The 25,645-nt window shown below is 36.5% G+C and overlaps 1 protein-coding gene across 1 annotated transcript in view; it reads left to right on the top strand.

Annotated features, from left to right (window-relative positions):
• Window positions 1-25,645, top strand: part of ITFG1 (integrin alpha FG-GAP repeat containing 1) — a 262,800-nt gene that overhangs the window by 226,503 nt on the left and 10,652 nt on the right. The window lies entirely within an intron of this gene.

A 25,645-nucleotide genomic window follows, 5' to 3' on the forward strand; every position in this document is an offset into this window, starting at 1 on the left:
TAGCAGAGTAGACTTACATACTCCGAGGAATAATGATAGCATCAACTTGATCATGGTTTCAGAACATGAAAAAAAAAAGGTGTAGGGAGTATGTAGACAGCTGCAAGGCTGTCAAAATGATGCCATGTAAAGCATGGCATGGATCTGCCTACAAATAGAGAACTGTGTGTGTGTGTGGTAATTCTTAATTAGCACAGAAAGGCTTCAGGGCAGAAGATCCAGATATAAAAGGATAAAAACCTATAGGACATTGGTTCTGATTTAGGCAGTGAAACTTGTAAAGAAGATAATTAAGGCATAGAGTCATTAGTATTTCATAGAAGGCAGGAGCCCTAAAAAAATCCTTGAAAAACCATCAAATATATATTATTTCATACCATTATTCATCTTACCAAAATATATCTGGGATCCTATATATGTTAACAGTGGTGTGTGGATTACTTTGGGCAATCATGAATTATGATATAATTTCATTTTGTGACAGCAATGACCATGTGCATGTGCTGATACTAGGCTAACACAAAATGTCAGATTGGGCCAGATGAAATTAAACTGATTTGTTTTCCCCATCTTCCTGGGCCATATGAAATTAGACTTTTGTTTTCCCCATCTTTAGTTGGTTCCATCAGTTCTATCAATTAAGTGCTAGATTTTGTGCCAAAAACATATTTCAATTCATTTTTTAATTCTGTGGATTTTACTCCAAGGAAATGTACAGAAGGTCTAGCCCTTAACCAGCAAATTTCAGTGACTGCTGGAGATAATACAGAGGAAATTGGTGTAGAGAAAGTCAAGTATTTCATTTAATATTCAAGCCAACAATGAAACTGAATCAGTTGCATGAAAGCACAAAGTCCTGTGTTGTCAAAGACAAAAAATAATACCAAGAACTAGCAAACTGTTGCTGCAGAGCAGCCTAATTAATCCTCCAGAAATAAGCAAAAACCTTCACAGGGACCTAGCGACTGATTCCTCTACATTACATAGCGTAAGCTTACTAAAGTTGGAAAAGCAAGACCGGTTGTTGTTTCTTCGGCAAAACAGTAAAAAATTTGAAATTCTGAAAGTTTTTTAAACAGGTAATTTTTATTAATGAAGCTCATTTTTCATTCAAGGTTATACAAAACCTTGTTAGAAGAAGGCTAAATGATCCTGTAAGATCTGGACATTTTTGTACATGTGAACCAAAAAAAAATACATCTTAGGGACTTTTTTTTTCCCAAGTGGGCTTAGAAGTCAAGTGAACGAGCCTTTAAGAACCTGCCCTATTCCAGGCACTCTCTTAAATGGTGGGTTCACTCTCCCATGTTCACTGTCTAATATGGGAATTAACAAGCAAACAACGATGTACAAACAAAATAAATACAAAGATGAGACTTCCAGGTATAGGGGATAGCCAGTGAAAATGCCTAGAGTCAAGAGGGAGATCGAATATCTTACATAAGGAACAATAATAAGGAAACCAGTATCACTGGATCACAGAGCACATAGAGGGAAATAAGGTATAAGAACAGAAGAAGGAGCAGCTAAGTAAGGCCTGGAATTAGGAAGACATGGGTTAAGATCTGACCTCCAGACACTTCCTACCTGTATGACCCTAGGCAAGTCACTTAAGCTCTGACTGCACTTTTGCCTTAGAATTGATATGGTAAGTTATGGTTTTAAGGGGTGGGGGGAAGAAATGGGACAAGGTTAGTAAATATATTCATATCCTTAGAAGCAGAGTTCTAGAATTTTAGAAATTCACAAGTGGAAATAGAATTTGGAACACAGCCTTAAACCACATCCTATAAAAGGTTAAGAAATTTGTCTAGGCAGCAGCTAGGTAGCTCAGTGGATTGAGAGTCAAGCCTAGAGAGTAGAGGTCCTGGGTTCAAATATGGCATCACACTTCCTAGGTGTATGGCCTTGAGCCTAGCCCTTACCACTCTTCTGCCTATGAATAGTATTGATTCCAAGATGGAAGGGGAGAGAGATCTAGGAAATGGAGAAAAATAACATACCAATAGAAAAAAATTTCTAACATAGGTGAAGTTTAATGTAAATCCCACTGAAAGCCTAAGAACTGTAATCAAAGCTAGAGTTGAAGTGTTCATCAGAAGCAAACTTAACATCCAGCATGATTAAAATTATGAAGAATTAAAGAATATGTGTCACAGTCTTGTGAGTTTAATGCCAAATCATGTAAAACAAGTGACTGAAGCCAAAAATACATTATAAATAAATATACATATTAATTTTTTAGTTATAACCTCTATTATTTTAAATCAACTTAACTTTGTCCTAGTTGATTTGCACATCACTGTATCTCTTTGGTGTCTACACCCAGTCAAATAAGTATTTCGGCTCTAAGTAAATCTGGTGAGAATTGTTCCTGAATTCAATAGTTTATAGACATTATAAAAGGAAAGATGAAAAGTGTTACTCTTCAATGTAAATGCTGTCACCTTTCAAATAACTTTATTGATTTCAGTAAAGCGGTGAAGCATGGTGGGAGATGGTTATTATGGAAATAATCACACTCTTTTGGCCTTGAAGCCTCGCACGTAGTGCAGATGGCATTAAATCTTCTGAGAAAAAACATTCCTCCCTACTGTCTTACTTTAAGTTCAATCAAAAAGGAAAGCACCTTTTTGTGCCCTGGCTTTGATGGTGGGAGTCTAAGCACTCAGGTAGAAAATCAGCTGAATCACCACATTAGCCTCTGTCACTGTTGTGACTGCCTTGTGGGCTTTTTAAAGCTCAGTATGGGGAAAATGAGCAATGAACTCAATGGAGTGCCTACAGGTTGCAGGTTTTTCCTCCTCACTGCATATATACAGTATTTGCCTATGATTCACTTTTTGTCTTGCTTGTGCTTTCTAGAGCTGATGCTGTATCAGAGGTTTGAGGATTATGTACAGTATTTTCATTTTTCCCATAAATTGACTCCATAGTTTAGAATCTGGTTGGGATAGCAGGTTGATTTTTGTTTTGTACAATGCAGTTTCTGCCCTAGCTACTGATGAGGAGCTTTTTATATGGTCCAACTTTCTGGCATAACACTGTGAAAGAAGCTAAAACATATCCTAAAACAATTTTTCCTGCTTAACTTCTTCCCATCCCTTGATTTTCTCAGAAAAAGTTCAAATCTAACAGGTACATACATATAAGCATTAAAATGAACAAGCAAATGGAATATTTGCAGCGGGGTACTTCTTTTTAATTGGGCCAGACTTAATTAAACTTCAACTCCTTAGTGAATTAAGTAGAAACAACATAATATATTTAGTAAAACACTCGTTCTAAGCCATGAAGGGGAAAAAAGGAAATTAGCTGAGATGTGGCTCCTTTTCTCAAGGATCTTACAGTCTAGTAGGAATCCAGATACAGCAGCTCTAGTACAGATCTGAAGTTAGGACTTAGGAAAAACACAAAGAGAATTCTGTTTTCTTCTAAGTATCAATAACAAAAGTGGCATCAGACAGGAAGAAAAATGCCTACAAAAGTGTACCCCATTGTCTTTTGGCATTAAGTATGTGTATGTGATTCTGTGGCAGATGATGTCTTGTACAAAATCCAGATGGGTGCTTTCCCTGTTCTCCTGTGTGCAGAAGACATTATGCTGACATTGAGCCAACAAGAGCTTTTCATTGATATCTGTAGTCAAAATAGATACCTGCCTAGCTAAAAGTAGATGAAGAACACATATTGCCCTTTGAAACTCATTGCATTAGTCTATTCGTATATTTATCAGTGTCGAGTAAGCACTGCTGATGGACAATAAGAAAGGCCCAATTTGCGGCATTAATGCATTGCTGGTGGAGTTGTGAATTGATCCAACCCTTCTGGATGGCAATTTTTAAAGCTCAAAGAGCTTTAAAAGACTATCTGCCTTTTGATCCAGCCATACCACTGCTTGGTTTATACCCCAAAGAGATAATAAGGAAAAAGGCATATACAAAAATAGTTATAGCCACACTCTTTGTGGTGGCAAAAAATTGGAAAATGAGAGAATGTCCTTCGATTGGGGAATGGCTGAACAAATTGTGGTATCTGTTGGAATACTATTGTGCTCAAAGGAATAAAGAACTGGGGGAATTCCGTGTGAACTGGGAAGACCTCCAGGAATTGATGCAGAGTGAAAGAAGCAGAACCAGGAGAACACTGTACACAGAGACTGATACACTGTGGTACAATCAAACATAACAGACTTCTCTACTAGCAGCAATGCAAGGATCCAGAGCAAGGTTGAGGGACTTAAGAGAAAGAAAACTAGCCACATTCAGAGGAGGAACTGTGGGAGGAGAAATACAAACCCAGTGGAATTGCACGTCAGCTAAGGATAAGGGGGTTTGGAGGAGAGGGAAAGAACATGAAATATGTAACTATGGGAAAATATTCAAAATAAAAACTTTTAAAAAAAGGCCCAATTTGGGTGAAAGGAACTGGCCTGGATCATATTTCAGAAACTGTACAACATTTTCAATGATTCAAAGCAACTTGGTGCCACAAAGCTCATATTTTCAATACCACTGTTCTTCTGGTGATGCTATATGACTGCAAATTATGGAACATCACAGTGTCCGAAGATTCACAATTGTAAGTAACCCAAAGGATATGGGGCATATTACATTCTACCAATATAGGTTGGATTGCAAGAAAAGGCATAAAAGACATGATCACAATCTTGTATGAGCAAAAAAGTAAATGTACTGATCATTAGTAAGAATAAGAGATGAAGAAAATGTGCCAATTGCTTTCAGATATTAAAAGAGCCAGAGAACCATCAAGCATTTTGGATAGTTTGCTTATAACCTTACAGAATGACATGGACAAATATCGCATAGGATGAGAGAGCATGGATTGGTTGCAGATTGTTGTACTTGAGGGTACATCCATACTGATGAGATCATGAATTCAACAAAGCATTGAATTTAAAGGAAATGTTTATTTCTATTTCCTCGATCAAAGAGATAGAGAAAAGGAAGCAAGCCAGTGACATACTGAGTGAAAGACAACAAATGAATGAAATGAATGGTCTTGGTCCTATCACTTAAATACTCTCTCTCTCTCTCTCTCTGACAAAAACAGAAATCTTTGCAGATAGATGAATAGGGGTAGAGGTAAAGGTGGGGGTCAAAATCCAAGATCCATAAAAGAATTCATCTCTAAACCAAGTACTGTAATTTAGCCAAAAAACACTGACTAGTAGTTAGAGGATATATATCTTAGAAGTGTGTCTGGCTCCAGCAGAAATTTGCCCGAGAGATCTCAGATAACTCATTTGACTTCTCTTTGTCTAGAATTTGTCATTTCTGCATGATTATACAGACATGTCAAGTGCTCTGTACTCAGGAATGCAATATATGAGTGAATTTATTATTACTAAAATTCAGTATCAAAAAAAGCATCATTATTTTTGTTTCTTCCTGTTTTAAAACCCTTAAGAAGATAGAAGTTTTATATCTATAAAAAAAACTGGTCATCATAAACCAGGTGTTCCTAAGTACAACTATCAAAGAGGAGATTTGTGCAAGTGAATTATAACAAATGATCACAATAAATTCAAATCCAATTTAAGTTTCATGTGTAATAAATTGGACACTTGAAACCCTCCATGTAATTTAATATGACACCCTGTTACACAGGAAAATTTAAGAAATAATTTTCCAAGATCAAAACTTGTCACTTTACAAGCATTACAAATCAAAGTACACTATAGTTGAAGAATTTTGTGGTTGATGGCCAATTATTTGCCATTTCCTTGAAAGAATTGTTCGCTGTGACAGAACCAATAGCTCAAGTTTCTTTCAAGTCTAAATCAATAATAGATTTGGTTCTGCTACCTACAGAAATATAAACTGTGAGCCATGTAAAACAAAACTGTCCTGGAAAGATAACCCCTTTTTTCCTTTTTTTTTTTCCTCTTTTTTTCTTCTTTTTTTTTTTTCTTGAGCCTGAAATCTGAGAGCCTGAGCTCTCTATCTTTCCTGGGCTGGAAGTGCAGCCTTCACTCAAAGACCTGGTCGCACTACTAACCAGTGTGGTAGCTTTGACCTGTTCTGTTTCCCACCTGGGCCAGTTTGCCCCTCAGGCCTCCTGATGGCCCCCTATTCCATTCATAACAGTGCTATATTTAGTGAGAACCCCAATTGACTTTAGGCCACTGCAACACAGAACTCTTGAACACCCATGTCCTCCCTAGTCACAGGGATTATAGATGTGTACCACTATGACCAGCAAATCACCCAATATTTAATCTTCTCTTTTTTTTGTTTTTGTATAAGCATTTATTTTCTCTCCCTTCCACTCCTTCCCTTCCCTACTCCCCCACCCCCACTGAACTATAAAAAAAAAGAAACCCCTCATTAATAATAGTCAAGCAAAACAAATTCCCACAAATACATGTCTCTGTATTTTATTTCTGTCACCTCTAACAGGAGGTGGGCAACATCATCTTCAGTCCTCTTGTGGTTTGTCATTTTATTGATCATAGTTATAAAGTTCTTTTTCTTTATAATGGTGATGCTGTATAAATTATTTTCCCATTTTTCTATGAAACTTACCGTTTTTCATTTTTGACATTCCTAACTAAACATTTCTGATAGTTGGGTACTTAAAAATACCCTTTTTTTGCCTATTGAGATAAAACTGCTTAAAACAGAAAACGAAAGATCTCACTATCAAGTGGCAGTGTGGTAAAAGTAGGATCACAGAATGGAATTTTGTTGAGGAATTATGGAAATTCATACTTTGCGTATAGTTACAGTCAAGGTGAAAACTCTGAGAGAGGAGATGGATTCTTTCTCAGCTACTCTGTGTAATGACCTCTCTCCGTGAAACACAAGTGGACTGTAAAAATTAATGTACCTTCAAAAGGTCAGGTGAGTGACTTCCCTTGCCCCCCACCAAGGTATAAGTTGAGAGCAAAGGGATGAAGGTTTAAGTAAAGGAGAAAAGAGAAAAGATTAAATTCTGTCTTGAAGAAAAGTAATGTCCATGAAGCAAGTAGAAGAAAGAATAAAGGTTAAAGGCCATGCCTAAAAACAAAAGAAAGAAAAGGTGACAGAAAATTGAGGAATTAAAAAATCAATGACCAGGAAAATCATTTGTGCTACTGAAAGGTGGTAAACCCTAATTGACATAAGATGTCACCTGTAATAGTTGGGATTTTTCTCCTTAATCAGCAAATATTTATTGAGTGCCTATTGTTAAATTTTAGGTATTGTGGAATTAAAAAGATATGGCCCTGTTCTCAAAGAGTTTATGATACTCAGTATAGATAGGAGTGCTAGGCCTGGAGATGGGAGGAGTTGGGTTCAAATCTAGCTGCAGACACTTCCTAGCTATGTGACCCTGGACAAATCGTTTGACCCCATTTGCCTAGCCCATATTTACTACTCTTCTAAGACAGAAGGTATGGGTTTAAGAAAAAAGAATTTATGATCTAGTTGAGGAAATGACATATACATTTGTACACATGCATATGTATGTATATGAATATGTATCTGTATTTGAAGATTTAAGTCACAATGCAAAAGTGTAAGATCAGGAGAATCATTATTAAAGATTTAGCAGCTTTTGGAAAAGATATTTTTATACCTTGTAAAGATATTATACCTTAAATGGTAGACTCACTTTGTCATTAGAAGTTAAAGATTCTCATCTTACTTTGGAAGCTTGAAAAACTCTAGATGCCTCTGGATAGACTAAATGGCCTTAGTTGGGGCTTCTCCCAGCCTGAAGATCTAATGTCTTTTAACAAGGACTTTCTTAGGGGACTGAAATCCATGATCTTTTTTCAGCACACTAATCAATTACTCAAAAAGTGTGTCTCTAGTATGTAATCCCCTGGCCTTAGTAATTACAGGAAATACAAAGACACATAGAGCAGAGGGTTTGCCTACAAGAATCTTATAGTCAGATAGGACTTCTATGTGAAAAGTTGACTAATAATACAAAGAAGCATAGATTTGACAAATGAATAGCATAAATTGTGAATACTACTGATGCTTTGAAGACAAAATTGAGGACATGAAGAATAAGAGAAAGAATCAGAGGACTTAAGTCCAAATCCCACTGTCAATTCCTTCATTAGCTCAAACAAATGATTTAACCCCTGGCCTTAATTTCATTATCTCCAAAATGAAGGAATTGGACTAGATGGCCTCCAACATCTTCGGCTCTAAAGAGTCTGTGATTACTGTGACTTTTGGAGTTGTTGAAGCCACAGTAAAACTTGAGATTTACCCAAAGGGGTAAGTTGGCTTGGGATTTGTTAGAGGTAGATCTAACAGCTTCCAAACGGTTCCACATTAGCAAAGTAATAATAACAATAATAATAATTGGTTATTATTTCCAAGTTCATTTGCTGATGACAGAAAGCAGCAACCTAAAATAATTTAGCAGACAACTGTGAGGAAAAAGCTATATTAAATGAGGTATTTTTATTTTTAAAACTAGAAAAAGATGAAAGCTCCTAGATTGTTTTTCATCATTTTTCACAGCTAGTTAAGGAAAAACTAGTCATCCAGGATAGCTTTTCCAGTGATTTTTTATGTATGGAAATTAAGTGACCTTGAGTTTCTGGGTATTTGAGTATTTCTGCTTATATTAGCAAACAGTTACATGTTGTTTAGTGGGCAGTTTCCTACCTGTCAGAATACATTTTGCCAAAGTATATTTGTTTCACTAATCATGGTGCTTGAAAACATGAATCCTACTATTTTTTTTCAGCTTTTTGCATTTTCATTGCCTGATTTTTCTTGCTCTGTAAGGAAATCAATAAACAATTTAAAATATGCTTGATTTCCCAGAACTTGTAATATATGGAAAAATCAAGTAAATGTCTCTTGAGAAAAACTTAAATTTTAGCTTGATAAACAAACATTTTTTCCAAGGAAAGAAAGTAAATTAAAAATGGCTTTCTACATCACAAGATTAGATCATTTAGTTCTAATTAATTTTCATCTCTGATTCTTTACAGAAAATCTACAAAATAACCACAATAAGGTGGAATTTTTTATATGTCATTTCTAAACATGGGAGACTTTAGCTAAAAAGACAACTGCAACTTGTGCTACTCAATTTCTAAAACAAAATATATTTAGGAGTAGGAATAGAAGCAGAGATTTAAGGAAGATTGATCAGAAACAAAAACCTTTGGAATAAAAAATTATTTTTCCTTTGACTTCTCCAATCTATTAAGAACAAGTGAGCATATACTCTAAATTAGATTTTTCTCCGTATTTCCTTATCAGAAATATCCAAGAAAAACTTTCTGTGATATTCTGTCCCAATGTTACCTAACCCTTACCTTTGAAAAGAGTGATTGTTGGGAAACTCTCAGTTTTCATTCAGGTTCAATCTCTACCAAAATGGGTAACCTTGGATAGGTCACATAATCTCTCTCTGTAGCTATTTCTTTTTTTTTAATAATATTTTATTTTCCACAGTTATACATAAAAACAATTTTAACATTAATCTTTTTTTTTAATTTTGAGTTCTGAATTCTCTCCTTCCTTCCCATCCTCAGTCCTTCCTCCTACTCCCTGAGATGGTAAGCAATCTTTTATAGAGTTTACATGTGCAATCATATAAAACATTTCTCATCCTTAGTCATTTTGGAAGAAATCTCAGACAAACCAAAAAAAGAGAAGAAAGTAGAATATAGTATGTTTCAGTCTGCATTCAGACTCCATCATTTTGTGGCAGACAGATGACATTTTTCATCATGCGTCTCTGGAATTGTCTTGGATCACTGCATTGCTAAGAATAACTAGGTCGTTCACAGTTGTTCATCAGCAAATATTGCTGTCACTCTGTACTATCTTCTGGTTCTGCTCACTTCACTTTGCATCAGTTCCCTGCAGCTCTTTATCTGCAAAATGCAAAAAAGAGGAGACTAAATCTGGTTTACAGGGGGCATTGCACAGATGAAGGACAAAGATAGTATTCAATCTAAAGAGCTTATTGTTGGAGCTTAGTAGATATATAATAATAGTCATCTAAATTGCTTGGTGCTATTCATCAAATACCATTGTGTTATATACCAAGCTCACTCAACAATGCACCCTGGAATAAAGAGTGAGTGGCCCCAGAGAAAGTTTGAAAAAATGCTTAAAAATATAACTAAGACCAGAAGAGAGGCATAATCTTCTATACTATGTCTTTAGAGAAAGAAGAATCTGTCTTTCAGATTCTCAAGTTGAACTGTATAGGCCCTATTCTTAATAAAGATGAATACAAGGATGATTTTAAGAACATAAAATGATAATGGCACTTGAAATGCATTCATTTTGGGACTTGTAATAACTGAATAGCATGAAGTAGGCAGTTTGAACACTGAAACACAAAAGAAGCTCAGTACCAATCACTGGTGAAGTATATAGTCACTAAGAAAATATACCAGGGCAGTATAATACCAGCAATGAGGAACCTTAATGAGTAAATATAATCACACAATGGATTATGTAATGGCCTATTCTGTCTCAACCCCTTGAATTTTCTGGAGAAAATAGTTCTATAATCACCAGAATTGGGGAAAAAGAGGAAGAGAAGATAGAAGAGGACAGACACTAGGAATGGTTTTTGCTTAGTTAATAGTTTATATTCTGAAGTTAGATGACAGTTCTTGCACCTTAGTGTTAAGTACCAATACACAATGAGTACCTAAACCTGTTTAAAAAAATAAAAACCAAATAAGACCCTGTTCCTGCCCTGAACACTGATTGTAACAAATAAAAACACCAGAAGACAGAAAAGGGTGAGAACATGTTTAGGCAAAAAGTACGATAGCAGAGAGAGAAAAAAAAATAGTGATAGTTCTGAGCATCTGTCGCCTTCAGAGAGGATCATATTTTAAGGTCTGCCTGATGGTTTCAGTGGTGTATCTCAGAAGAATCTTCACTTGACTGACGATTTGAAAGGAAAGTGGCAGAAGCTGGACAGATGAAAAGTGACAGATAGTTCAAGGCATATGGGGCAACAGCAAAGAATTCACAGAAATGGAAACAGCAACTGTGATAAAAGGTGTACATGACCAGTGTGGCTCAGGTAGGTAGGAAATGGGAAGAAATGATAGAGATTAAAGTAAGTGCTGTGATAAGGGAATGGAAGGTTAAAAACGTGGCATTTAAGAGGCTAAGATGTTCACTCCTAATCACAACTTTAATCTTAGTTTCTCATTTAAAGGTACATGGAAGACATGAGTCTACCAATAGAAAAGTTTGAGATATTTTTTACTTTAATTTCTTCTCAGTGGCCTCACGTCAACAGTTCTCCATTTCAAGGCACATGTGACATCTATCTACCTAGTCAGATGAACATTCACTTGCAAAATCACAACTTCCTTGCACTTTACAACTAAAACTCCTACTTCTGCCTCAGACTTGTAAAACCAACATATGTCTTTCTTCCCGATAGTCTCAGGACTGTAGAATTTTATTTCCTTTCCAGTGCTTTGCTCTGAACCTATCCTGGACACTAAGAATGAAAGCCTATGGCAATGAGACAGCCCACTGATTTGCCTCTCACAAAAGGTCAGAAACTGATAGAGCAAATAAAGCACAATGAGGCATAAATTGTGCTTCCCCATTTAGCTCTTTCATACCACATTGCCCATTTTGGGAGCCAGACTTTTTCTTTTAACCTAGGGCATGATTGTAGAAACAAAGTCTCATGTAACTTCCAAAGCAACATCCTTCTCTAATGCAGCTCTGTAAGAAGTGATGACCATTAAATTGGAACTCAGTAGGCCACATCATCTAAAGTCATTTGGTTTAGTGAGCATTCCAAATTTTATTATTTTGCTTTGCATTATCATTGACATGTACTGGCCAGGCCTATTATTCTTTCAAATGGCAGTTGTATGAATTAAGCAATGACTTTAATACAGAAATGAAGGCATCAAAGACAACCTATATTCATAGCCCACAGAAGACTTATTTGTAGGAACTAAGTTGGTAACAATGGCTCATCTCTCACTTAAAAACTTTCTAAGCTAATTTCAGAAAAGAAAACTGAAAATTTCCTTAAATTGCTTCATTCTTGAGTCAATTTTGAATCAAAAGCATTTTGGGGCATTGTGCTAGGATACAAAGGAAGAGAACAAAAATGGTCCCTACTCTCAAGAACTCACAGTTTAATGGGGGAGACAAGAAGTAGTAACTAAGTACTAACAGGATAAATTGGAGATTTACTCTTTGTGATCTAAATGCCAGATTAATAACAGAACAGGAAAAAATGTGGGAAAGTTATGGAGTGGCTCTCCTGTTCCAAAACTGAAGCTATTCTTTCCTTCCTACACATTTACTCAGCCCCAAATGTTGGAAGGCAATGCAAACTCATTGCCAGAGCTGAGACTTTAAATACTGCAGAATTGAAAGTCCCAAATAAAAGTTTAAGTTAATAGTCATGCAAAGTAACCCTTATTCTACATTCTTCTAGAATCTAGAATAACCATTCTCTTAAGGAAGCCTAGAGATCCACTCCTCCAGAGAAAGATGAGATCCAGGAGTACTAGATCAAGAAGGAAAAGCAGTTTGTAGGAGTTATTGTGAAGTATCACAACTTTTATTCCCTCATCATAAGCCATCCCTTCCAAACCAGAAGAAAAAGTCCAACAAGGCAGTAGGTGGCTCAGCTGATAGAACCTTGGAGCTGGAGTCAGAAAAACCTGAATTCAAAGCCACTCCTGGATTCTAGTTCTGTGACACTTGGCAAGTTACTTAACCTCTGACTCACTCAGTTTCCTCTTCTAGAAGATGTGGATGTTTCCTCTTCTAGAAGATGTGGATAATTATAAATTTATTGTAAAGATAAAGTGAAATAATATTTATAAAGCACTTAGCACAGTACCTAGTGCATATTTGGTACTATATACATATTCTTTTCCCCTTCTTCTACAACCTGCCATGAATTCAAGCTGCGCTTCCCATGTGGGAAGTATCCTCCAGGATGTGGAATTTCAGCATTTGGATCTATTTCCTAATGAATTTCCTACAGACAATTGACTAAGGAACATTCAGGATCTCTGTGTAACAATGTGACTCTCTTGAATCATGTATCCTTTTACAGAATTACACACTTTTAACGGGCATTGATTTAGTTCATGGCCTTTTTCTGTGAAAGCAACCTCTTAGACTTCTTGTTTCCAGGTAGGAAGTCAATACTGCATTAACTTCTTGAGCAAAAAGCTGACTACTAACTAGATTTACTTAAAGGTCAGAAGTATCTGTGTAATAATATTACATCCACATAAATATTAGCTTTTGAATTTAAGAGTTCATGAATTAGGTTAACCAGGTTTAGAATTAGAGGCTGTGGCATGCCATTTATGGTCCTACATTCTTATATATTGATTGTTGAGAACCCGCTTATATTTGTAAGACTTAATTTTTCCCAAACCATTTTAGCATGAGAGAGTAAAAGATATATAAGCCAGTCAGATTTTTACCTTCAAAGACTTTAGGTACAGTATTTTTCTTTATTTTTATATGAAAGGTTATTTATTTATTTCATATCCAGAAATGTTCAAGGATGACAAAAAGCTTGAAGGCTGCTTGATATTGAAAATATCCAAACCTTGATACACTGAAAATTATCAAACTTCTAAAACTTGTGAACATTTAACACATGCTCTTAAAACACTAAAGATTAATTTGGGATCGTTTTCCTCCCTATCTCTTTACTCACTTCTTTTCCCACTTTTGAATCTCAGCTATAATGTGCTATTGAGAATTATAGGTGAGTTTGACTCATTATCAAAAAATAGCCTTTTGACATTTTTAGTGATATTCCTTATTCAGAGATTAGCTTTCTCCATACTTCTTGTTAAATGCTTCAATAGTAGATTTAGGTGATAAAAATCATCATCACATTGATTTTTTTAATCAACCTGCTTCCTTTTGTTGCTATTCTAGCTTAGTTAATTAAAAATATATAGGTCACTGATTTACTAATAAAAATCTGCCCAGTTAACTAGACAGTTGAGGTCGTTGTATCCCATATGGCCAAGGGGCAGCAAATTATTAGGATGTTTAAGGAAAGTAGTGTTCTGATTAAACCATATTCTGCATACAAAAGGTAACATATTCAACAATTTTTTTTAATGTTTGTAGGAATGAATTTTTTTAAAAAAACAATAGATTAGACTGAGTTTTCTTTTTTGTTCCTAAAAAAATACTATTTGTTATACAGGATGATTCTCTGGAAGACAAAAATTAGAGGACTACTAGAGATTATCATGAATAAGAAAAGATATCAATAAAAACTTGGAGACAAAATATTTTTTAAATATAAGCAGGCTCTAGTTCATAAATGGGTCATATTCCAGCAATTCCTTTTTATATCATTAGTTGAGGCTTAAAACACATTTTCTCATAGAAGCAGTGTTATAAGTGGTGATCAAGTTAGTAGGTTGGCCTAGAAAAGCTCTTGGGCTAGGCTAGAAGGTCAATTCCACGTATAGCTTTATTTCTCTGGAGAAATGTATTCTAAGGCATTGAATAAAAAGAAACTGTCTTAGCTCTAGAACATGTTCACTGTGACCAGGACAAGCCATGAGGAAGGACCAGGTGTCAACTGGGGATCAGGCCACCACTATCATACAGTCAGGAAGCATTTATAAGTGCCTGCTATGTGCCAGGCACTGTGCTAAATGCTATGGATACATAGAAATCCAAAAGATAATCCCTGCCCTCAAGGAACTCAAAGTCTAATGGGACAGTCAACAAGCAAACAAATCCATACAAACAAGAAATAGGAAATAATTAACAGAGAGAATGCACTAGAATTAAGAGCATTGGTTCTCTAGGATTTTTTAAATATCATCTGCAAAGAGTGATAGCTTAATCTTCTCATTGCCTATTTTAATACCTTCAATTTCTTTTTCTTCTCTAATTGCTACTGCTAGTGTTTCTAGTACAATGTTAAATAATAGAGGTGATAATGGGCATCCTTGTTTCACTCCTGATCTTATTAGGAATGCTTCAAATTTATCCCTATTGTATATGATGCTTGTTGATGGTTTTAAGTATAAACTGTTTGTTTTTTTTTTAGGAAAGGTCTTTCTATTCCTATACATACTAGTGTTTTCAGTAGGAATGGGTGTTTTATTTTGTCAAAGGCTTTTTCAACATCTATTGAGATAATCATGTGATTTTTGTTTGTTAGCTTGTTGATATGGTCAATTATGTGAATGGTTTTCCTAATGTTGAACCATCCTTGCATTCCTGGTATAAATCCCACCTGATTATGATGGATAACCCTCATGATCACTTGCTGGAGTCTTTTTGCTAGTATTCTATTTAAGATTTTTGCATCTATATTCATTAGGGAGATTGGTCTGTATTTTTCTTTCTCTGTTTTTGGTCTGCCTGGCTTTGGAAAATCAGTACCATATTAGTGTCATAAAAGGAGTTTGGTAGGACTCCTTCCTTGCTTATTATGTCAAATAATTTGCATAGTATTGGAATTAGTCATTCTTTGAATGTTTGATAGAATTCACTTATGAATCCATCAGACCCTGATGATTTTTTCTTAGGGAGTTCTTTGATGGCTTGTTCAATTTCTTTTTCTGATATTGGATTATTTAAGTATTCTATTTCTTCTGCTGTTAATCTAGGCAATTTATATTTTTGTAAATATGATGAGACTTCTTAACCTATGGGATACAGCCAAAGCAGTTCTAAGGGGAAAATTTATATCATTGAGTGCATATATTAACAAATTAGGGAGGGCAGAGGTAAATGAATTGGGCATGCAACTTAAAAAACTAGAAAGTGGGGCAGCTGGGATGATCAGTGGAGTGAGAGTCAGGCCTAGAGACAGGAGGTCCTAGGTTCAAACCCAGCCTCAGCCACTTCCCAGCTGTGTGACCCTGGGCAAGTCACTTGACCCCCATTGCCCACCCTTACCAATCTTCCACCTATGACACAATACACCGAAGTACAAGGGTTAAAAAAAAAAACAAAAAAACTAGAAAGTGAACAAATTAAAAATCCCCAGATGAAAACTAAATTGGAAATACTACAAATCAAAGGAGAAATAAATAAAATCGAAAATAAAAGAATTATTGAATTAATAAATAAGGCTAGAAGCTGGTATTTTGAAAAATAGATAAAATAGACAAAATACTGGTAAATATAATTTTAAAAAAAGGAAAGAAGAAAACCAAATTAACATTATCAAAGATGAAAAGGGAGACCTCACCTCTAATGAAGAGGAAATTAAGGCAATCATTAAAAACTATTTTGCCCAATTATATGGTAATAAATATAACAATCTAGGTGATATAAAATTAAGAGGATTGAGAAGAGCTTCCTGGAGAAGGTGGGATTTTAGTTGAGACTTGAAGGAAGCTAGGGAAATCAGCAGGTGGAGATGAGGAGGGAGGAAGTTCCAGGCCTGGGAGAGAGCCAGAGAAAATGCCCTGAGCTGAGAAATGGAATATCTTTTTCATGGAATAGCCAGGAAGACAGTGTTACTGGATTCAGAGTACATGAAGAGGATATCTAGATGGCACAGTAGATAGAGAGAGAGAGAGAGCCAGGCCTGGAGTCAGAAGGGCCTAGGTTCAAATGTGATCTCAGACACTTCCTAGCTGTGTGACCTTGGGCAAGTCACTTGACCCCTAGTGCATAGCCCTAATTGTTCTTTTACTTTGGAAGTGATACTTAGTATGGATTCTAAAACAGAAGGTAAGTAGAGGGGGTAAGGGGGAGAGACAGACAGACAGAAACAGAGAGAAGGAAGGAGAAGAGAGAGAGAGAACAAGAGGGAGTATAAGGTGTAAGAAGAATAGAGGTAAAGAATTGCTACTTTATGAAGGGCTTTCAGTGCCAGAGGAATTCACATTTGATCCTGGCAGTTATAGGGAACCAGTGGAAATTATTGAGTATGTGAGAGTGACACTCAACCTGGCTCTTTGCAAGTACAGCTTGAAGATAAGGGGATCTGCTTTCCATTCTTTACATGGAACTCTGCTCAGGCAAAAGAAGAACAAATTGTTCATATGTTCAAATCATTCAGAATTTAAGTGTTCTCAAAGTTTTTAAAAATCTTACTATAAACTGCATTTAACATTAAGCTATACCAATCACAGCATAATTTTTCTTTGACTTAGAAGGTACTTCATAATCTTACAGTATGCTCGTTAATTCAAAAGGTACTTCAGAGAAATGGTTATGAACATAATTTTCCACTGAACTGTAGGTATTCTGATGTGCCAGTTCATGAAGAATATTAGCTTAATTAAATGTTAGGTAATGGTAGATTTGTTATATTGAGTAACAACAGAAATGTGAGGAGACACAATCACTTTTACAAGGCACTAGGGGACAATGAATGTGCAGCAGCCTTAATAAACTAAATTTAGCAGTGTGAAAAAAAAAAAAACCAAAACTGTAAGATATGTTTTAAATGTATAGAGCACTAGGAAAGATTGTGCCCAATATTATAGCTTACTTCTGTTACTTACAACAATAATAGATAATTATATATTCTCATATGAGATCTAAGACTCATGGCAGTGACTAGATCATTATTTCTTTTCAAAGCATATATTAGATATAACTGTTTACATAATATTCAGTTAACAATCTTAAAAAGAGTCCCAGATTAAAGCTTCCTTTGAAGACATTAGATACCTTAATCTTTTTAATCTTTCTGCTATGTAGATATGTACATAATCTTTAAGTTGAACGAAATGTTTTATATATTTTTCTCTCTCCAGGTCCCACTTAAATCAACACATTATTCAACAGTACAGTCACTATTTTTCTCTCCTTATAAGGATATCTCACCTCCATATTGTCTCAAATCTTTACAGTAGATTATATTTCTGGCCAAAAAAAAAAAGCTTTCAAATAATTTGTTAGTTTTTTAAGGAAATCATATAGTATCAAGACACAGTGCTTTGTTTTAGCATCCCATAGGAAGAAGGAATTTTCATTCTAGCAAATGTCCCTTCTTTTTGGCCCAGGCATGGGCTCAGTCCAGAACAATGCTCAGTTTGGAATCAGCTAACCAGGGTTGGAATCTAGTCACTCTTCCACTTACTGCCTGGGTGGCTTTAAGCACATCACCTTTCTGTCTCTGTTTTCTCATCTTTAAAATGAGAGAATTGGACTAAATGATCTCTAAGGTCCCTGTCCAGGTCCAAATCTATGATTATATTCTGTGATTGATGGGTTAAGCCCCATCCATATCTCTCTGCTACTTAGGAGCCACTGGCCTCCTCTGAGTGATTTGAACTATATCATTTCTGAAGTCTCTTCCCTCTCTGACACTTTATGACTTATTTGTAATGGATCAAAGTAAATACCTCCGAATCCCCAATTAGAATCAGAATTAGCAAGGAGTTCATGATCCCATATCACCAAAACCAACTGGGGTCCAGACTGGTCTCCAGAAATTACTCCATAATCAATGAAACACCTGAATATCCACAAAGTACCTAAGTGGTACAAGTTGTGGAAAGTAGAGTACAAGAAGTGGCCCTTGCTATACTCTGGAGTTGGTATACACTTCCCTGAGGAAGTTTTAAAATGTTGCAGAGTCTTTGATCTGTGCAGACATCTAGACACAAATGGATAGAATGTTGGACTTGAAGTGAGGAAGTTATAGATTTAAATATGCCCTCTGACAATAACTAGCCTCATCAGTAAAATGGGAGTATGAAAGAGTCAAGGGAAATCTCCAAATCAACCACACCTTCCTCACAGGGTAATTGTAATTCCTAAGTAAGATAATATATGTAAATTTGATTTCAAGCTTTAAGGCTACTATTATTGTTTTTAAGAAAGCAAAGATTGTATACAATTAAAAGGTCCTTGCCTTTAAGCAGGTGAATCTCTTCTTTTGATACTTACCTTGGTATTTTGGTTAGTCTCCATTCTTTCGTCCTTGCTGGTGGCCCTCCTCTTTTTTTAACTGGAATCCATGTGGTCACTTACAGAGATGCCACAGCTTTTGGAAAGAACAGCCACTTTTAGACCAGCAAATGCTTCTCCAACCAATTTTCCTTTCTGAAGAGAGACACAGCCTCTGAAAGGAAACAGAACTTTGGTTGTTTGAATGTCCCCTCTTATCTCCTCTTCAGAGAGATGCTGGTCCTTTTCCAAGCCAGGCCAGTGCCAAAGGACTAGCAGGCACTCCTGTTGCAAATGAAGGTTCCCTGTAGCTGAATACTCTGCAGGGAGCTGAGGACCACTGTGCTTTTGACTCTGAGAAAATCAGAAACATGAAAGAAATCTCAGGGTTGTTGTTTTTTTTAATCCAAGCATTGAATGTCCCCCTTCCGCTTTGCCTATCCCCTGTCCAACAATATAAGCATTTTCCCCTTTTGTTTAATGTATATTTTAGGGTTTGAATTATGGTATAACAACTCATCTAGTTTCAGAGAGAAATCTGCTTTCGGCCTCCTGCCTAACACATAAGGTGTGAATTATTGCAGTGTAATTCACATCTTGTCCTGCCTTATTACTTAATTTAGGATCCTAATTTACAGCATAATCCATTATAATGTAGCAGGAAATAGTAGTACATGGCAGTACAATATTCTTCTACAGAACATGAGGAAGTCAATCATGAAAATTGTGCTGAGAAGTTGTACAAACAATATAATGTGTCTTTATTGTTTTGTAAAAATGAGATTAGATTGGAAATTGCATTATCCCTAACTGTCATATTATCATCACAAACTGAACATGTCCAAAATGGAAGTTGCCATCTTCCCCTAGAAAGCTTGTCCTGCAAACTTCTTTTTAGGATGCTGCTATCTTTCCAGTCACTTAGGTTCATAATATGAGGCATCCTTAGACTCTTCCCTCTATCATTAATGCATGCTTTTAGCAAGCAGTTACTGTGCCTTCTATGTACTGTGCACTGTGCTAGGCCCTGGAGATACAACTATAAAAATGAAACAGTTAGGGCCAGCTAGGTGAAACAGTGAATAGAGCACTAGACCTAGTCAGGAAGTCCTGGTTTCAAGTCTAGCCTCAGATACTTCCTAGCTGTGTGACCCTGGGCAAGCCACTTATTCCCGTTTGCCTAGCCCTTGACATTCTCCTGTCTTAGAACTGATACTAAGGGGCAATGAGGAATCTCAGTGGATAGAGGAGCAGGCCTGGAGACAAAGGTCCTGGGTTCAAATTTGGCCTCAGACACATACTAGCTGTGTGATCCTGAGCAAGTCACTTAACCGCCATCGCCTAGCCCTTACTCTTCTTCTACCTTGAAATCTATACTTAGTATCAATTCTAAGAAGCTAAAGGGTTTTTTGTTTTTGTTTTTGTTTTTGTTTTTAAACCCTTAACTTCTGGTGTGTATTGACTTATAGGTGGAAGATTGGTAAGGGTAGGCAATGGGGGTCAAGTGACTTGCCCAGGGTCACACAGCTGGGAAGTGTCTGAGGTCGGATTTGAACCTAGGACCTCCTGTCTCTAGGCCTGGCTCTCAATCCACTGAGCTACCCAGCTGCCCCAAGGTAAAGGTTTTAAGAAAAAAAGAATTGATACTAAGACAGAAGGTACAGGTTTAAAAATAAAATAAAAAGTGAAACAGCCTCTGGCCTCAAGGAGCTTACAAGCTATTGAGGGAAACAACATGTAAATAAAAATTAGATATAAAATATATACAAAATAATTTCCAGGGGGCAGCTGGGTGGCTCATTGGATTGAGAGCCAGGTCTAGAGACAGGAGATCCTACATTCAAATGTGGCCTCAGACACTTCCTAGCTGTGTGACCCTGCGCAAGTCATTTAACCCCCATTGTCTAACCCTTGCTACTCTCCTGCCTTGGAACCAATACACAGTATTGATTCCAAGATGGGAGGTAAGGATTTAAAATAATAATAATTTCCAGAGGAGGGGTAGAGGGTGCAGAAACTGCAGATCTGCATAGGTTTCCTTTTGAAGCTGGCATTTGACCTGAGCTTTAAAGGAAGCTAAGAATTCTAAGAGGTGGATTGCAATCCAGCCTGTGCTAACACACTAAGATAGTACACTCGGTGTCTCATAAGGGGAACATTAAGCCAACCAGTTTAACCAGAATGTAGAATATGTGAAATTGTTGCATTAAACCTGGGAAGTTAGCCTGGAACCAAATTGTGAAGTATTTTAAAAGACAAATAGGTGAGCTGGTATTTTATTGTAGAAGCAAGAGAGGGCCACTAATGTTTATTGAACAAGAGTCGTGGTCAGAACTTTAGGAATATCCATATGACAACTATGTGGGAAATGCTTTAGAGAGGAGAGAAACAGCAGACAGGGAGACTAGTTAGGAAGTTATCACAGTAGTCCAAGTGAGAGGTGATAGGCCTTGTATATGAAAAGAAAGAAATGTAATATATATTATGGAAGACAAATCATCAATATTTGGCGGCTGATTAATTGTACAGAATGAAACAGGGTAAGGAGTCCAGGGTAATGCAAAACATGTTAACCTAGGTATGCAAGTAATCTGATATTCTCTATAGAAATAGAGACTCTAGGAAGAGTTGGAGAGGTAGGGAGGAGTAAGATAATGTGTTCTGTTTCAAGTGTTGAATTTGAGGTGCTTATGGGACATCTAGTTGGCATTATCCTATAGTTTGTGTTGCAGAACCAGAGGTTAGGAGAAAGATTGGTTTAGATATATAGACCAGTGAGTCATCTGCCTAGGGGCAATAATGTAACCCATCAAATCTGATGAAATAAGACAAAGAAGAAGGAAAGAAGAAATGATTCATGACAGAGCTCTGGTTTAAATGTATACATAAGAGGCAGTACAAGAATAATGATCCCACAGAGAAAACAATAGAGGCCAGACAGGCCAGAAGAGAACCAGGAGAGAACAGTATCATGAAAATCCAGGGGGAAGCAAGGATGGTTAACCAAGACAATACTTTAAAAGAAGTTGAGAAGAATAAGAATTGAGAAAAGGCCATCAGATTTCACAACTGAGTTCATTAGTAGCTTTAGAGAAAGAACTTTCAGGGGAGTGATGAGATTGGAAACCAGCTTGTAAGGGGTTAGGAAGGGAATATTAATTTAGATATTGGTGAGCATAACTGAACTTTTTTTCTTGACTTTTGACAGTGAGGAAAAGAGATAAAGAATAGTGGACAGCCAAATCCTATTAATTCTACCTCTACTCCTCTACTATGTCACCTCCATTTCCTATTGTCTACTCAAAAAGCAACTCTCTAATTCAAGCCTTTATTACTTCTCACCTGGATCATATTAATGACCTCCTAAGAAGTCTTCCTCACTCCACTCTTCCTGCCTGTTCTGCTATCCATACAGATACTAATCTTCCTAATACAACCTGACCATGTCACTCCTCTGCTCAAAAACATTTAGTGGCTCCCTAAATTCTTAGTCTGAAATTCAGAGCTCTCTGTAGTCATGCTCCTACTTTTCCTTTCACATTTCTCCTTTGTGTGCGTGTGTGTGCACGTGCACGCACACGCACGCATATATATAAAACCACTAAGAGGGAACCACCAGAATTATTTCCCAGATTCAGTTGGGCCTTATGCAGATCAATGACTGAAGATAAAGGTATGATGGTAGGCTCTGCCTTAGGGCAGCATTGGCAAAGTATTGGCATACATGCCCAGCATGCATTGGTGCTGCTCTGTTTCCCCTCTTCCCATCACCCAAGGACATTTTTTGCATGTCCCACCCCTCTGTCCAGCTTCCCAAAGTGAGCACTTCCTCCCTCTGCTTGCTGGGGTAATGGAGAGGAGGGGGCTTATAGGCAGCTTGAAATTGCAGTTTGGGCACTGAACTTGAAAACCTTCACCAGTGCTGCCCTAGGGCAATGGTGTCAAACTCAAAATAGAAACAGATCTCTTTGGGCCACATCGATTCAGAAAATAATTAATTTTTTTTAGCTATGTTTTATTAAATTTTTATTTATTTTGTTTTAACATTTCCCAATTATGTTTTTTTTTTATTTTTAAATTTTTTTTTTATTTTTAAACCCTTAACTTCTGTGTATTAGTTCCTTGGTGGAAGAGTGGTAAGGGTAGGCAATGGGGGTCAAGTGACTTGCCCAGGGTCACACAGCTGGGAAGTGTCTGAGGCCGGATTTGAACCCAGGATCCCAATTATGTTTTAATCTAATTCAGTGTGATATCTGTTCTAGGGGCAAGTTAATTGTTTCTTGCTGATCTTCAGAGATAGCTGATCTAGTAAAACTCAGATCTTTTCCTTTTCATCTGAAGAGTCTTACATTTCATGACCTCTCCTTTTTCTCCTCCTTCTAACATTCAACTTAGATGAAGTCCAAAGAGGTTACACTATCATAATATTGGATATGGAAGGCAGAATTTTGTAATAGATAGGCAGCCAGCCTTGGAGTCAAAAACTAAATTCAAGTTAACATCTGGTATACATTGTCATTGTGACCCCTAAGCAAGTCAATTAATTTCAGAGTATCCCAGGTAATTCTAAGAATATATGAACTTCAGAGCAGATGCTAGCCTGCTTTAGTAAAGGAGTTTCCCCATTAGAAATTTCCTATAGCAAGGAAATCTAAGTCTCCATAGAGATAGAGACTTTAAGAATATAAGATTGGACGGGGCAGCTGAGTAGCTCAGTGGATTGAGAGTCAGGCCTAGAGACAGGAGGTCCTAGGTTCAAATCTGGCCTCAGACACTTCCCAGCTGTGTGACCCTGAGCAAGTCACTTGACCCCCATTGCCCACCCTTACCACTCTTCCACTTAGGAGCCAATACACAGAAGTTAAGGGTTTAAAAACAAACAAACAAAAAAAGAATATAAGATTGGAAGAGGAAGGTAAGATGTGTTCTGTTTCAAACATGCTGAATTTGACTTGCTAGAGTCCCACTGTTTGTGTTGCAAGACTAAAATTTAGGAGAAAGGCTGGAATTAGATATGTAAACCAGAGAGTCATCTGCCCAGAAGTGATAATTAAGCCCATCGAATCTGATGAAATAAGACAAAGAGAGAGAAAAAAATCAAATAATGGTCAGATGTTCCACTAAGTTATAGAACTTTAATTTTATGGATAAAGTTTATAGATAAGGGTATATATATTTATCTATAACTTTATACATAAAGTTTATATTTATAGAAATTAAAGAACTTTCCAAGAAAAGTATTCTTACTTTACTGAGGTCAAGAATTGCTACAATTGCATAAGAAATAGAAGAAATGTAGAAAATGAGGTAAATTGTCCTCCCCACTTAAGTTTAATGAATTAATTTGTATAGAACTTTGACAAGTATTATCCATAGTTAATTAGTTGTTAATAATTTTACTCTTCTTTGATAAAAGTTCTTATTTTTAGCATGTTTTCAATTAAGTAGCTACAGAATAGATTGCTGCTATGTATTTTGACATCTTCCATCCATTCGGTCACCATTTACTAGGTAGCTGGTATGTTTTTCTCTTCTTTGTTGTTAAATCATGTCCCAGTTCTTCATCTTTGTAAGCCATTGCACACCAAAATGGTCCATGGAGTTTTCTTGGTAGGGATACTGAAATGATTTGCCATTTCCATCTCCAATGGTATTAAGGCAGCTAGAGAGGTTAAGTCACTTGCCCAGGGTCATACGGTTGCTAGTAAGTATCTGAGGTCAGATTTGAACTAAGATCTTCCAGACTCCAGGCGCAGCATTCTATCCACTGAGCCATCCAGCTGTTTCCTATGTACCTGGTATCCACAGTACCCTATGTGAGAAATGTGAAGAAATTCAATTTAGAAATAATCTTTTTCACAAGAAACCTATCCCCCAAAAATGAGAGCCATAAATATGTGACAAATATAATAGAAAATAGAATATTATGAGAGACTTGCATACAAAATGTTATTCAAAGTCCAAGGAAGGAAATATTTCTAACTAATAGAACAAGTTATGGTTTCATGATTTAAGTTGTGATAGAGTGCTATCTAGAAATGCTTTCTTTATATTGTGCCTATATGTCCTGTAGCTTGGGTAAGACTCACACAACTAGTTTGTCTATATGTGATCCTTTCTAAATCCTAACCTTAAGAGACTCATGGAGAATATGCTTCCTGCCGATCATTTCCAAGTGCAGGATGAAGTATGAATTTTCAAACTTGTCCAAAATGTTGCTTGCTTTGGCTTAGCTGTACTTGTTACAACTGCAGGTTTATGGAATGAGTGATTTTTTTAATTACTATGATATTTTAAAATGAAAAGAAAAGCACTTTTTAAAGTCACTTACCAAGTCTACCTTCCAGTGGTTTCTCATCACTGTATAGCATATTGGTGACAGCATTGTCTCTTTCATTTTTGTCTAAGCCCTGTGATTTCACTGTAGTAGGGAAGTCCCCATAAGGAACTCTTTCTACCAATACAAATCTACTTAGAGAATCACCTTTGGAATAGAAAGGTTAAGTGATTTTGTCCAGGATCACACAACATCCATCAGAGGAAAGATTCAAACAGAGGTCTGGAGTGATATGATATGTTATATGTCAGTCAGTGACAGGGAGTTTTTGATTCATAGTTCTACCCACCAAGTCATGTCTTGCTAGGCATCTGATAGATGATAACTTTTACACAGTGATGTGCTGCACTTTTTTTTCTTTTTTTTTAATTATCACATAAAACACACTTCCCTATTGTCCATTGTTATAAAAGCACATTCATATGTAAACAAAATCCCAAAATAAAATCACAAA

This window comes from Gracilinanus agilis, chromosome 2, assembly GCF_016433145.1.
Source record: "Gracilinanus agilis isolate LMUSP501 chromosome 2, AgileGrace, whole genome shotgun sequence".
NCBI classification, from domain to species: domain Eukaryota; kingdom Metazoa; phylum Chordata; class Mammalia; order Didelphimorphia; family Didelphidae; genus Gracilinanus; species Gracilinanus agilis.